This window comes from Dermacentor variabilis, chromosome 1 (assembly GCF_050947875.1).
Source record: "Dermacentor variabilis isolate Ectoservices chromosome 1, ASM5094787v1, whole genome shotgun sequence".
NCBI classification, from domain to species: domain Eukaryota; kingdom Metazoa; phylum Arthropoda; class Arachnida; order Ixodida; family Ixodidae; genus Dermacentor; species Dermacentor variabilis.
In genome coordinates this window covers 30680205-30690707 of record NC_134568.1, presented here as the reverse complement: position 1 = coordinate 30690707, position 10503 = coordinate 30680205, and the positions used below count along the sequence as shown (strand labels likewise).

The 10503-nt window shown below is 47.6% G+C and overlaps 2 non-coding genes across 2 annotated transcripts; both read left to right on the top strand.

Annotated features, from left to right (window-relative positions):
* Positions 1–234: 234 nt before the first annotated feature.
* Positions 235–307, top strand: TRNAT-CGU (transfer RNA threonine (anticodon CGU)). The gene has a single exon. It is a non-coding gene; the product is annotated as a tRNA-Thr (tRNA).
* Positions 308–4919: 4612 nt separating this feature from the next.
* TRNAS-AGA (transfer RNA serine (anticodon AGA)) lies at positions 4920–5001 on the top strand. Its single transcript has one exon. It is a non-coding gene; the product is annotated as a tRNA-Ser (tRNA).
* The last annotated feature ends 5502 nt before the right edge of the window (positions 5002–10503 follow it).

The window sequence follows — 10503 nt, the reverse complement described above, 5'->3', positions numbered from 1 at the left end:
TCTCGTTTATTACATAACGAGGGTCTCGAACCCAGTAACATTAATGCCTCCAGGTAGCATGTGTGGGTTAATTGACCGGTTGCCTTCACCCAAAAAGATCACGTTCTCGTGATGCCTGCGGCAGAAAGGATGTTCCACATCCACCGCCAAGGTTTGTGAGTGGTGGCGCTGACTCACACTCCCAGGGTTCTACTAGGAAACATGAATACCCAAGAAAGTGGGTGGGCAAACGGCGCCGCGGTAGCTCAATTGGTAGAGCATCGCACGCGTAATGCGAAGGTTGTGGGATCGTTCCCCACCTGTGGCAGGTTGTTTTTTCACCCACTTTCATTTCCATTAATTTATCGTTTCTTTATTTCATTTATTAAGCACAAATAATTTCCCCTATGTTGTCTTTGGTGTCAGTATTTGTTGGCTTCCTATGATATGGCTGAGACATTTGTTGTTCGCTCGCTATTACTAAATTGTGCCAGATCTATAAGCCAAGAATGTTATAATTACAGCATTAAAAGATAAATAAGATTACCACCCATCCGGGGCTTTCTGGGACTGGCACTCAACCCATTGCATCGCGACACAGAGTGCAGTGCATGTGCCACTGAATATTCATTGTGGCTGAAGCAGTCAGTGCTTCAGTCAGTCTGAGTAATGGTTAGACAAATTTAGCCTATCTGAAAAGGATATCGGATGGAGCGATGAGCTGTGAAGTGCTGCAGAAGTGAGTCCAAGAGTTTCAGGCAGTATAAAGACTAATCTCAGACATGTCGAGAGCAATCCCGAGATTGTGAAAAATTAGCTCAAAGCAGTTGGAGACATGTCGAAGACTATAGGAGGCATCTGTAAGGAGCGCTTATGCTTTGTGCGCGAAATTCTGGAAAGCAGATGACCGCAGTTTCCTTTTTTCTAATTATTCTGATACTCATCTATGGAAGTGCAGTGGTAGGGACTGGAAGACATATATGCTTTATTGGAATAATGTTTTTGTGGGCAGCAAGGATACGTACTGCTCGATAAACTGACGGCACTGGGCAACGCGTAGTTGCCACTGGAGTCCGTGCTTCAACAGTGCTCTTTTTTCATGCCTTAAAGGTGAACTGACGCAGCATTTTTGTCTCGCCTTTCTTTATCTGTTAGATAGCCACTGCATGACCCCGTATCTGATAAGATCGTTTAACGTGACGCATTCAAAACGCAGGCCAAATTATTTCTTGGCATATGGTTTATTGTCTCATGGACGACGGTCGCCGGCGCGGTTCGCGAGCTTGTGCGCCTTGGCGTGTGCCATCTCGTTTCGGTTGCGATGTGTCTCGGATACTTCTCCCATGTGCGCCGGGAACCACTGGATTCTGGTTTGAAAATGTACCTCCCGCTGGACTTGTCAATTGCTCAGGATCCGGACCGCTCTCCTTGAGATCCATCCTTTGAAGAAGTTTCTGACCGTTTGTCGCGAGTCTCTGCGACTCGCGTCAAACGGTCGCAGGTCCCTGGGACAGCACCAAAGAGTGCTTGACGAGCTACAACGAAATTACCAAGACCTTCTGCCTGGCCCGTCGTACCTTCCCTCCGCGCAGCGAGAAGTTGGACAGGGCGCAGGCGGCGGCCCTCAGACAACGGCAGACGCTCGCGTACCCTAATCCGGCGCAATACCACAGGCTCTACCCCGGTACATACCCGACAAATATGTGTAAGGTCTGCCACACTGATATGGCCGCTTTAACTCACATTCTCTGGGACTGTAACGAAAACCCGCACGGTGTCAACTCCGGAACCATTGCGCCACGGTGGGCCGCTGCCTTCATTGCGCAGCCCCAGCATCGGCGACCAACTCTGGGCCGTCAAAGCAGGCCCGCGAGGCGGCGGCGAGCCAACACCTCAACGTCCCCACGTGAGAGACCTAAGGCCTTGTCGGCGAAAGCTCTGCAGGACTGCAAATAAAGTTGTTACCAACCAATACGGTTTGTTTACAATTGATCTGTGTACTTCTCGAAAATTGAAGCGAGTCCCTTGGTGTAACTGACGTGTGGGTCGGTGCAGCAGCCGAAGCTGTATTACGATCGCCCTGTCGAACTCTTTAGACGACGGGATAATATGGGAGAGAAGTTTAGAAGGACTAAGTGTGCTACACGTTCTGACAGAAGCGACAGCCGATGGCCCATAGTGGGCATGAGCCACACGTTAAGAGGACAACAACAGCAGCAAGGGGCTGAGCTTATTGTCACATGTGAAATGCACAGAAGCGCAGAGTGAAAGAGTAAAGAATGATTTAGGCTGCGTGTGTCCAGCTTTCGGCGAGACAGGGTCACTGTGTGGCTTGCGACAACTCGACTAGACACCAGGCTGACCGGCGCTTGCGTCAGCAATTCCTGAACACCACCTCTGGTTTTCGTAACGTGCAGAGATAACAGGAAAACAAGCCCTACGTCAAAAGCCACTCTGTTTGGCGCACATTTTTGAAGCGGTCACCTTAAAGGAGGCAATAATTGACATTTTTGTCGCGTTCAAGGCAATTTGGCACGGCACTGTTAACCTGTGGGAATCAGGGCCAGTACTCACAATTAATTGATAATGTCTAATAAATAATCTTGTGATTCGTATCGTGGCGCCGAAGGACGCGCAAGCTTCCTTTTCTTCATCTACAGATTACCGAGCGGCTTATATGTGAAGTTAATTACAGAGCGTATTTCGATGAAGTGCGTGGAGAGCAGGGCTGAAAAACTCAATCAAAATAATTACGTAACAAAAATATTGTTAGAAGTGATTTTTTCAATAATTCCAGACATTCCGCGGCCAAGAGGACAGACATAGTCATTCTGTTCGCACTTGCTATTCGAAGAAGACGAGAACAAAAACAACGTTCCCAGCTGCTGCTATTTTTATTCCTTAACACTTATATTGCCTTGTATTTCTCCGCATAACCTTAATTTGTTGCAAATGTACCAGTCGCTTATTGGCCAATCCCCCGTTCTAGGTGTGTGCCATATTAAGTAAATCACCACCATCATGATCATCGTTGATTCGACTGCGTCACGTCGGGAAACGGTGCCGTCGCGCACATCATTCCTCTGACAGAGCTTGACAACGGGCGCCGTCTAAGTTGTGGACTTGGTTAATCCTAGCTGCAAAATGCGCCAGAAAAGCAGCATGGACCTAAGCCGTTCTATTCGTACCTCGGGAGATGGACCACGGGTGCCAGCAGCTATTCGCCTTCGCCAGCGCGGACTTTGCCGCTAGGCAGCAGATCGCCGTTCAGCAGAACGCCAGCGGGTGCCGAAGCTGCTGCACTTCGTTCGTCCTGCCAGAAGGCTGCGTGCGGATGACGTGAGTCATCCGCATCGACCTCGAATTCGATGCAAAGCGGCGTCGCCGTTGTCGTAAGCCAGCGAGCTCAGTGGCGCCGCATGTGAGACCTGCCGATGACTGCGGCTGTGGCGGTCGGCAGTTGATTCTCTCCATCACACCGGACGGGCACTTGCCCAAGCTATTCGAGGACCGCATCGATGCACAGCCCAGGCCTAGGCACTGCGTACGCCTGCGCCAGAAGGAACGTTTGGTGGCCTCGCGTAGTACGCTGCACTCTGAATCTAGCGAGATTGAAGCATTGGTGCTGCCGGTGGGCAACACCGACACCCGAAACATCCTGCGCTTCTATGTGCTTCATTTTTTTTTTTCAGTTGACTGTCGGAATATAGTGTTTTCTCAAGACATAAAAATGTCATAATCGATGCCAACATTGTGTCTTTACGTATAGGATCAGTTTTCTCTAAGGGGTATTTTACCTTCGCCATCAGCCCGCCTCCGCCTTTGAGGGCTGAAGAATAGCAGCACACTCTGGTTCCACTCAGTGCAACCTGAACGCGGTTTGCCTAGCGTGCGATAAACGAGAAGACACGCGAAGGACGGCAGTCCAAATGCGAAGATGATAACACTCGCAAAAGAGCGGGAAGAGTGGAATAATATTGCATGTGGGTCTGTTTGCTGCGAATGTGGTGTTACTGCAACAGTGTTTGAATTGGCTGTGCCTATAGCATGTTCAAACGTATTGAAGCTGTAAAAGCTACTCGAGACAGGGTGTTTCATCTACTTGGTAGTTCACGGGCGTAACCAGGGCACTTACCAAAGCGTGAGCTTTAATAGCTCGCGGAGTGGTTTGACATATCAGAGACAGTGTTTAAAGGCGGCACTATACATCTGCAATGACATTCGAGCTTTCAACTGCGGCACATTCTCGACCCGTGGTAAAGTAGCGCGTGCGCGTTACGCGCTACGAAAGCGTTGTTGATGTCTTTGCCGGCCACAAGCCTTAACAAAACACTGTCAATATTTTTATTGAATATCTGTGTGTTTGTGACTGTATGTTCTGTTATATGTATATATTATCACCATGTATATCATAATTATCATCCAGCACCTGGAATAGTACGTCAGGCGATCAGCCAGGCTAACATCTCCCGCATATTATTAAAGTTTTATTTATCTCTCTATGCCAGCTATATAAATTGCAGTAAATATTTGCTTACTAACTAAAGAAGCAGGTTGTCACGCACACGCAGAAAACGAGAGCACATCAGAGTAGATGCAATCTGTGCAGGTTTTTTGCAATGACGCTCGTGTCCTTAGATTTACGTGGACGTTAAAGAATCTCGGGCAGGGAAATTTAATCTGGTGTCTACCGCTACGATGTGCCTCATAAGATCGACGTTTATGCACGTAAAACCCAAGATTTTTTTTTTTACAAATTTTTCATGGAAAGAATACTCGGACGAGAAACTCGGGATAAAATAATGTTGGCTTCTTCTTCGAACAGAAGTCAAAGGCCCTTCTCACTTGTGATCTCAGCGCACGCAAGAAAAAGAAGAGGAGCAACCTACAGCTGATCTTGCGCTGAGTAGTGACAACTGCGTTGTGCGTGCTTGACAGCGGCAGTCGTGGCCGAGCGGTTAAGGCGATGGACTAGAAATCCATTGGGGTCTCCCCGCACAGGTTCGAATCCTGTCGACTGCGTCGTTTTTTTTTTTTTACTCTTCCTTCCTTCTCTTAAAAACGACCGAGTGCTTGGAAGTCTTTATTGGATGCTTGCACGTGCTTCCTTGACTTTTGAATGTGTTTTCAGCCACCTTAAGTTTCTGTAGCGCTTTGATTTTCTATAAGTTCTGCTCCCATGTTATAAAGAAAAACAAACGACAGACGCGGTTAAGGGATGGACTAGAAATCCATTGCCATCTCCCTGCACAGGTTCGAATTCTGTCGGCTGCATGAATATTTTCGACCCTGCTTTCTTGAGCAGTTTTATCTGTGCATCCGGTTTCGTGCATTTAGTTTCATCTTTCACTTCAAATATTACTAATAAAAATCACCGCCCAAGCGCTCCGTACAGATGGTTAACCAGCGAAGCTGAAAGGTGCGGCCCGATTGTTTATCACTGGGCTAATCCCGACGGTTCATTAAACGGCGACTTGGTAGGCTGCCAGATCCTGGGTACGCAGTTGCTGCTTGCGCTCCGCTGCACGAGCCTGTTCTTGTGCTCGGGCTGCAGCAACGGCGCAACATAGACGGGCTCGTTTCCGGTTCTGCTCATGGCGTTGCTGATCGAAAGCTGCCTGCTCCTCAGGAGTACGTATGACGTGTGACCTACCCATATCGAATCCCGATAGAAACTGCTGCGTGCGCGCTCGGCTGCGACGAAAAGGAACGACGTCCCTACTGGCGCAGTCAATTGCGCGCCTCTCTTTCTCTTTTTTTTTTCTTTCGTGCATGCGCATGTGGTTGCGCGGGAGGAATTTTCGGCATACAAGCGAGAGACGGACGGACGGACGAATCAGCTAGCCATATACAGCTTCGCTGTAAAAGCTCTTACGCTCAAATTGTTCGTAAGAGGAAATTCCCGCTGACCCTGATTTCTTTAGTTATGTTGTACCTGTGACCGTTTTTCACCGGCCTAAGTGTTGCAAAGTTATCACTCAGCGCAAGAATAGTGTTCCCGTATTGGAACTTACTCAAATGCTGTCGCCGATTCCGTCTGTTGTCTATGTGGTCGCCGAACCTTGTCTAATCACAATGCATGCGCAACGCGAATAACGTACACTCTGGAACAGACGCGAGCACAGCAATTACACAGGAATCTACGACGAATCATGTACAAATAGCCGCCACGCTTGACCCGGAAATCAGATTTTCGCCGATGGGTGACTGCACGCCGCTATTGTCGTGCCTTGAGCGTTACTTGCTTTTGTGGGCACAAGTTCACCCAATAAAGTTAAATTTGTGGCTCACAGTATTGGCCCTACGCCAGCCAATATATGGCGAAATGAAAACACATATAGAGCTGCACTCGAATTTCGCATTAGGGAGTACCGTAATCGTCGGTGAATATTTAGAGCGCAGCTCTCGGGCGCACGTTTCTGTGGCGAGCGTCCCTCGGCATCCTCGCCGTAACCGAGCGAACGAGCGCAGCAAAGTATGGAAGAGCGAACGCGGAGCGCAGCTGGGAATGAAAGACGGCGATAGCGAAGAGAGCGCGAGGAGGAAAGCGAAGGAGGAGGGTGCAGCGGAACCATGAGACGGAAAGCTGAGGAGGAGGGTATAGCGAAATCATGAGAAGCGTAGTGCCGCGCAAGACGGGCTCTGCGGCGACGATGGCTGCGAAATGACGCCAGAGTAGAGCGCATGGTCTGTTCACCGATGATGCCACCTATACCATATATGGAAACAAAGCGCTGCATGAGCAGAGGTGTGTCTGTGGCTGCTGCTATGAATCGCGCCCACGCGTCACCCACGCACTCTACGTCATAAGTATACGTCTACGCAGTCGCGCCATACTTTTGCCCCGTTTACAACGTGCCGCACGAGACAGATTGGCCGCGCCAGCCAATATATACGAAAGGAAAACACGTATGAAGCTGCGCTCAAATTTCGCGTGAATTTTTAGAGCGCCGCTCTTTGGCGCCCGTTCCTGGGTGGAGCATCGCCGTCCGTCGGCGTAACCACGCGAACGCGCGCATGCCTCAGCTCGCACGTTCGTCGTCGTCTTCTTCCACAGATGGCTCCGATGCCGCTCATCATGCCAGCGTTCCTGTACTGCTCCTCCATCTGCAAAGGCGCTGACGGCACCGACCCACTGCCAGTCTGTTTGAGGATTTCGGCCACAAGTTATTTGCCTCAATGTATCGCGAAATTACAACACGTATACAGCTGTGCTCAAGTTTCCCATGAGTGAGTATCGTAATCGTCGGAAATGTTTTTCTTCACCGCCAATACAACGTGATACTATAGTCAATGAAGGTGGCCAACCAATGGCAAACGACTATTACGAACAAAAAGTTTTTTGTATTCGGCCCCAGGTTTTTTTCTTTCTTTAATGAACGAGAAGCGATAATCGAAAAGAAAAACAGAGCTCTGACTTGAAGAGAGAGAGAGAAAGCTCTTTATTGAAATGCAGAGAATACTGGAGGCACTTACTTCAACACAGATTCATCATACCGATATATTGATTGAGAACTAATCTTGTTGCACCGCTCTTTTATAGAATGAATACTCCTTTGTGTGAGACCATCGTGTCGCCCCCGATATGGAAGAACGACTGTGAAGTACATCCCTAATGCCATGACATTGCGTTTACATCCACGATGAAGAATCAATGCAATAAAGACCAGTGCGGTTAACTTTATCCATGTTTAGGGAAATAATTTATTTTCCCTAAGCAAAGCTGGGAAGTGTTTACCGTATCCACATATTCAAGTTCGTGGGAAACCGTTTGGTAATAAGAACGCACCATAATATATTTGTATCGCTAGGAATCTCTTACGCCTTCATAGGAGGTTAAATAGATGGGTTTAATGTTGCAGCAGTTATATTTGTGTGCTCGGGCTTGTATTCTACGCGTATGCTTGTCTATGAAATGTCGCTCAATATATTTATTGGTTCTTACCATGCCTCCTCATACACTACGTCCTTTTTATAGCAGTCACGGTCATCGTGCTTGCAGTGTTATTACTGTGCCTGATACGGAGAAATGGACGATTGTGCCAACGTACAGCATTTTACTAAGCTACTAGAGCTAAAAAAGTGAATCACGCAGCTTCATAGAAATTCCTTGACGAGAACTTTTGTCGACCCACTTTTACTGCTGTTCCAACCATTTCCTTTATTTACTACATCTCAACAACGAAAGAAATCGACATAATTTCTGGGATAATTACTAGGCATATAACGACGCCTTTAGGTCGTGATTATTGAGGTAGCGATAATCAAAATTAATATATTCAGAATAATAGTTTCCCATTAGTTATAACCCCTATGAAAATAAGTACGCGTCAACAGCCCACCAGTTCACCATAAAACGGGATGATATCGATCGGTGGTAGCCCAATAATTCCTACACGAATCGTAATCGCAACAAAGTTAGTGCGCACATGTTGTGTCAGTGGCGGCAATTTTGTGGTCTATTTTTTTGCGCATCCGGGTGGTGCATGTGATTATGTTGTCCATGTAAAGGCTTTCTGTCGTTTCATAAAATAAAATTCGTAGTGCGCGCTCTGTCCTGTCCTGCTTTTCTTTTAATGCTAAAGCATTATATGCCCCATTACGCAAAAATGCGGCGTTTTAGTCGGTGGCGTGGCCAAATGACGGTACCAAAAATGGCCGACTGCACGCAAAGAGTAAAACCACGCCAGAAAATACTCGAATGGATGTCAATTTTCATAGAGTGGTTCCTGCAAACAAGTTAATGTAATGGCTTTGAAAAGAAAATTATGTAAATTTCGGTTTGGCCGCGAATCGAACCCAGGCCTCCGGTGTAAGAGACGAGCACGCTTCCCTGACGTCACAGCTGCTCTGGTTGACGAAATGTGGCCTTGTGCGTGCGTTTTGCGCACGTCACGTCAGGACCATCTGGCTGACTAAACGTCTGGCCCAGTGCGTGCTTCGTTGGGCACGTCATGGCGCAGACAATGTGTAGGAGGTGGCCCCAGGTCGTGAGCGCATAAAGTGAGTGTATAAAATAAAAAGCATTAACGTCCAATTGAATGGCGCTGAGCGGCTCTTCGAGTCATGAACTCATCTCAGGCGAGCAAACACGATGAGACGCTTGGCGCGTTTTCATTTGGCCTTATCGAGGCGCAGTTAAATCGCAGGCGAGAGCTCGCGCGAACAGGGAACGCGCAGAAAAAAAAAAAACATTTTACCAAAGCGACTATAATGCTTTCGCATTCCCACACGTAAGCAGTCGTAAGTCTCTCTGGCGAATTTATATTGTGCGTCTCGCGCAGCACGTTTAAGATTTCTTTCACAAATGACAAAATTGTCGGTTGCTGACATCTTGATTTCTCACGGGACTTCTTGCTTTTTTTAAACCTTCGTGTTCAAAAATTTCTTAGAAATCGGGATAATTGCTACAGGAACCATTGCATCAGACAGGGTAGAGTATTCTTCGTGAGTAGGGGCAGACTATCGAGACCTAGCCAATTCTTGCCTCACAACAAAACGATAGCGAGAATTTACAAAATTCTCCTACCCTTTTCTCTCAGTTGCATCTTGCCTCACACAAACATATCCGAGCCTAGGAATGCTTAGGACCAATAACGTACCTAAGGGCTGAAGACACGTAGTGTGTGCGCTATAATGAGGAACAGCATTAGTTTGTTTTGCGTAAGGCACAGAGGAGTGAGCCTTCGCTAAATAAGACGCGTTCTGCAGAAAACCACAAAGTGAAGAAAGCCGTATAGCCTTTTTTCCCAGTGTTCGTGGATCATCTCTTGTGTCTTATTTCGCGTGGAGTTCACGTTGTACTGAAGCCACAGGAAGTAGCAGTAAGAACCTTGTCGCAGTTTATGATCAAACGTGCATGTTCTGTGTTCTCGAGAGGCCCAGTCGTGCGTGCATACACCGTATTCGTCTCAATCTTGGGAACGTGAAGTGCTTCTTGTTTTAAATTCAGGTGTCCATGGAATGAAAGCTGTGTCATACATGCATTGTATTGCGGGAAATAGCTACATCTCACCTGACTAGCCCAGTGTCCACGCACAACGAGTACTTGTAGATCACCGATAAGGTATCGAGCTGCGGCGCGTGTACTTTAACCATGCACCAGTACCGCCTGTGCATCCGGCTCTACGAAGGCGCTCATAACATTTCTCGGTGGCGCATGGTCTCAGCGAGATACTCTGATCAGTTTTTTATATGTCCGAGTCTATATGCTGTGCCATTTTGGTGAACTTTCTGGGTACCGTTTCATATTTTATCGCACTAGTCGCGGCGCCGGGAAAACTTCCCCAATTTTTATTTGAAAACCTCCTTTTTTTCTCTCTCTATGTGCTTCACGTTGTCGAATAATTCAGCCTGTACCATTCTTCCAGCCTTGTGGTTAGCTAAGTTTTCTAGTACGACTGCCCCGTAAAGGCGATGGTGCCAGCCTATACTGAAAGCCAGAGTCCGCTTGCATAAATCAGGGTAAGTTTTTAGTCAACAGCGAAGCTTCGCGTCTGAGAAACCTGCCTGCGCTTCTTATGT